Here is a 4988-nt window from a genome sequence, read left to right on the forward strand (position 1 = left end):
AATGTGGCCCCTGCGACCTATTCTGACCACATCGTGCCTCGGCTGTGGGTCTCGCATCCAGGATCCACTCGGATAGTTTTGTAGAGGTTGATGTGGTCTACAATTGGGTATAAGTGTCCCGGCTGTGCGTTGTGTATTCGCGGAGCTATGCACCTCGCAAACCGGCGATTTTGTTCAAGGAAACAGAGTATTGGCGCTCGGCTACTGTGACCGGCTTTGCGTACATCGTGCCCCGGCTGTGGGTCTCGGATCCAGGATCCACTCGGATAGGTTTGTAGAGGTGGATGTGGTCTACGATCGGGTATAAGTGTCCCGGCTGTGCGTTGTGTTTTCGCGGAGATATGGACCTCGCAGACCGGCGATATTGTCGCTCGTCTTTCGCTGTGATTTTGTCAGAGTACGAAGATCGGCCGACGCTTTTGAACTACTTGCTGCATCGGCTGTGGTTATCCGTTTATAGGAGTGCATGGATGGCTGGTTAGAGGACGTCAAGGTCTACAATTCGGCGTAAGTACCCCGACTGTGCGTTGTGTTTTGGCGGAGATATTGAGCGCGCAATATGGCTACAGTGACCTATTTTGACCACGTCGTGCATCGGCTGTGAATGCCCGATCCTGGATCCTCCTCCACAGGTCTTTAGAAGTGGACGTGGTCTACTATTCGGCGTAGGGGACGAGTCTGTGCGTTGTGTATTCGCGGGGATATGCACCGCGCAAACCGGCGATTTGGTTTAAGGAGACAGAGTATTGGCGCTCGTCTTTCGCTGTGATTTTGTCAGAGTACGAAGATCGGCCGGCGCTTTTGAACTACTTGCTGCATCGGCTGTGGGTATCCGTTTATTGTTCTGCATGTATGGGTGGTTAGAGGAGGTCGGGGTCTACAATAGGGTATAAGTGTCCCGGCTGTGCGTGGTGTTTTGGCGGAGAGATGGAGCGCGCAAAACGGCAACTGCGACCTACTTTGACCGCGTGGTGCCTCGGCTGTGGGTCTCGGATCCAGGATCCACTCGGATAGGTTTGTAGAGGTGGACGTGGTCTACGATTGGGTATAAGTGTCCCGGCTGTGCGTGGTGTTTTCGCGGAGATATCCACCTCGCAAAACGGCGCTTCCGTTTAAGGAAACAGAGTTTTGGCGCTCGTCTTTCGCAGCGCAGCCCAGTAACGTCCCCTACCTTAAGAGAGTCCTCGTTACTCCCGCCGTTTACCCGCGCGATATGGATCCTGGTTCTGGATCTCGCATCCAGGATCCACTCGGATAGGTTTGTAGAGGTAGACGTATTATACAATTAGGTATGAGTATCCCGGCTGTGCGTTGTGTATTCGCGGAGATATCCATCTCGCAAAACGATATAAAAACGGCTGTGATTTTGTCAGAGTATGAAGATCGCCCGGCGCTTTTTGTCAGAGTATGAAGATCGGCCGGCGCTTTTCAAATACGTGCTGCCTCGGCTGTGGGTATCCGTTTATTATTATGCTTATATGGGTGGTTAGAGGACGTCGGGACCGTGGATTCGGTATAAGAATCCCCGCTGTGCGTTCCATTTCCGGGTAGATATGGACCGCGCAATATGGCCCCTGCGACCTACTTTGACTACATCGTGCCTCGGTTGTGGACCTCGCATCCATGATCCACTCGGATAGATTTGTAGAGGGGGACTTGGACTACAGTTAGATATAAGTGTCCCGGCTGTGCGTTGTGTATTCGCGGGGATATGGACCTCGCAAAACGGGTATTTCGTTTAAGTCTTTCGCTGTGATTTTGTCAGAGTATGAAGATCGGTCGGCTGTTTTCAAACACGCGCTGCCTCGGCTGTGGTTATCCGTTTATTATTCAGCTTACATAGTTGGTTAGAGGACGTCGGGGCCGTGTATTCAGTATAGGAATCCCCGCTGTGCGTTCTATTTCCGGGTAGATATGGCGCGCGTAATATGGTCCCTGCGACCTACTTTGACTACACCGTGCCTCGGCTGTGGACCTCGCATCCAGGATCCACTCCGATAGTTTTGTAGAGGGGGACGTGGACTACAACTGGGTATAAGTGTCCCGGCTGTGCGTTGTGTATTCGCGGGGATATGGACCTCGCAAAACGGGTATTTCGTTTAAGTCTTTCGCTGTGATTTTGTCAGAGTATGAAGATCGGTCGGCGGTTTTCAAATACGCGCTGTATCGGCTGTGTGTATCCGTTTATAGGAGTGTCTAGATGGGTGGTTAGAGGACTTCCAGCTTGACAACTGGGCATGAGTATCCCCGCTGTGCGTTCTATTTCCGGGTAGATATGGCGCGCGTAATATGGTCCCTGCGACCTACTTTGACCGCGTCGTGCCTCGGCTGTGAGTGTCCGATTGTGGATCACCCTCCACATGTCTTTAGAGGTTGACGGTGGCTACAGGTCGGCATAGGTGTCCCGGCTGTGCGTTGTGTATTCGCGGGGATATGGACCGCGCAAGACGGCGATTTGGTTTAAGGAAACAGAGTATTGGCGCTATCGCTGTGATTTTGTCAGAGTATGAAGATCGGTCGGCGGTTTTCAAATACGTGCTGCCTCGGCTGTGGATACCCGTTTATTATTCTGCTTATATGGGTAGTTAGAGGACGTCGCGACCGTGTATTCAAAATAAGAATCCCCGCTGTGCGTTCCATTTCCGGGTAGATATGGCGCGCGTAATAGGGCCCCTGCGACCTACTTTGACCGCGTGGTGCCTCGGCTGTGGACCTCGCATCCAGGATCCACTCGGATAGGTTTGTAGAAGTGGACTTGGACTACAATTAGATATGAGGTTCCCGGCTGTGCGTTGTGTTTTCGCGGAGATATGGACCGCGCAAAACGGGTATTTGGTTTAAGGATTTTTCGCTGTGATTTTGTCAGAGTATGAAGATCGATCGGCGGTTTTCAAACACGCGCTGCATCGGCTGTGTGTATCCGTTTATTATTCATCTTATATGGGTGGTTAGAGGACTTCCAGCTTGACAACTGGGCATGAGTATCCCCGCTGTGCGTTCTATTTCCGGGTAGATATGGCGCGCGTAATATGGTCCCTGCGACCTACTTTGACCGCGTCGTGCCTCGGCTGTGAGTGTCCGATTGTGGATCACCCTCCACATGTCTTTAGAGGTTGACGGTGGCTACAGGTCGGCATAGGTGTCCCGGCTGTGCGTTGTGTATTCGCGGGGATATGGACCGCGCAAGACGGCGATTTGGTTTAAGGAAACAGAGTATTGGCGCTATCGCTGTGATTTTGTCAGAGTATGAAGATCGGTCGGCGGTTTTCAAATACGTGCTGCCTCGGCTGTGGATACCCGTTTATTATTCTGCTTATATGGGTAGTTAGAGGACGTCGCGACCGTGTATTCAAAATAAGAATCCCCGCTGTGCGTTCCATTTCCGGGTAGATATGGCGCGCGTAATAGGGCCCCTGCGACCTACTTTGACCGCGTGGTGCCTCGGCTGTGGACCTCGCATCCAGGATCCACTCGGATAGGTTTGTAGAAGTGGACTTGGACTACAATTAGATATGAGGTTCCCGGCTGTGCGTTGTGTTTTCGCGGAGATATGGACCGCGCAAAACGGGTATTTGGTTTAAGGATTTTTCGCTGTGATTTTGTCAGAGTATGAAGATCGATCGGCGGTTTTCAAACACGCGCTGCATCGGCTGTGTGTATCCGTTTATTATTCATCTTATATGGGTGGTTAGAGGACTTCCAGCTTGACAACTGGGCATGAGTATCCCCGCTGTGCGTTCTATTTCCGGGTAGATATGGCGCGCGTAATATGGTCCCTGCGACCTACTTTGACCGCGTCGTGCCTCGGCTGTGAGTGTCCGATTGTGGATCACCCTCCACATGTCTTTAGAGGTTGACGGTGGCTACAGGTCGGCATAGGTGTCCCGGCTGTGCGTTGTGTATTCGCGGGGATATGGACCGCGCAAGACGGCGATTTGGTTTAAGGAAACAGAGTATTGGCGCTATCGCTGTGATTTTGTCAGAGTATGAAGATCGGTCGGCGGTTTTCAAATACGTGCTGCCTCGGCTGTGGATACCCGTTTATTATTCTGCTTATATGGGTAGTTAGAGGACGTCGCGACCGTGTATTCAAAATAAGAATCCCCGCTGTGCGTTCCATTTCCGGGTAGATATGGCGCGCGTAATAGGGCCCCTGCGACCTACTTTGACCGCGTGGTGCCTCGGCTGTGGACCTCGCATCCAGGATCCACTCGGATAGGTTTGTAGAAGTGGACTTGGACTACAATTAGATATGAGGTTCCCGGCTGTGCGTTGTGTTTTCGCGGAGATATGGACCGCGCAAAACGGGTATTTGGTTTAAGGATTTTTCGCTGTGATTTTGTCAGAGTATGAAGATCGATCGGCGGTTTTCAAACACGCGCTGCATCGGCTGTGTGTATCCGTTTATTATTCATCTTATATGGGTGGTTAGAGGACTTCCAGCTTGACAACTGGGCATGAGTATCCCCGCTGTGCGTTCTATTTCCGGGTAGATATGGCGCGCGTAATATGGTCCCTGCGACCTACTTTGACCGCGTCGTGCCTCGGCTGTGAGTGTCCGATTGTGGATCACCCTCCACATGTCTTTAGAGGTTGACGGTGGCTACAGGTCGGCATAGGTGTCCCGGCTGTGCGTTGTGTATTCGCGGGGATATGGACCGCGCAAGACGGCGATTTGGTTTAAGGAAACAGAGTATTGGCGCTATCGCTGTGATTTTGTCAGAGTATGAAGATCGGTCGGCGGTTTTCAAATACGTGCTGCCTCGGCTGTGGATACCCGTTTATTATTCTGCTTATATGGGTAGTTAGAGGACGTCGCGACCGTGTATTCAAAATAAGAATCCCCGCTGTGCGTTCCATTTCCGGGTAGATATGGCGCGCGTAATAGGGCCCCTTGCGACCTACTTTGACCGCGTGGTGCCTCGGCTGTGGACCTCGCATCCAGGATCCACTCGGATAGGTTTGTAGAAGTGGACTTGGACTACAAT

The sequence above is a fragment of the Anarhichas minor genome, unplaced genomic scaffold (assembly GCF_050575085.1).
Source record: "Anarhichas minor isolate MPS153535 unplaced genomic scaffold, ASM5057508v1 ptg000307l, whole genome shotgun sequence".
NCBI classification, from domain to species: domain Eukaryota; kingdom Metazoa; phylum Chordata; class Actinopteri; order Perciformes; family Anarhichadidae; genus Anarhichas; species Anarhichas minor.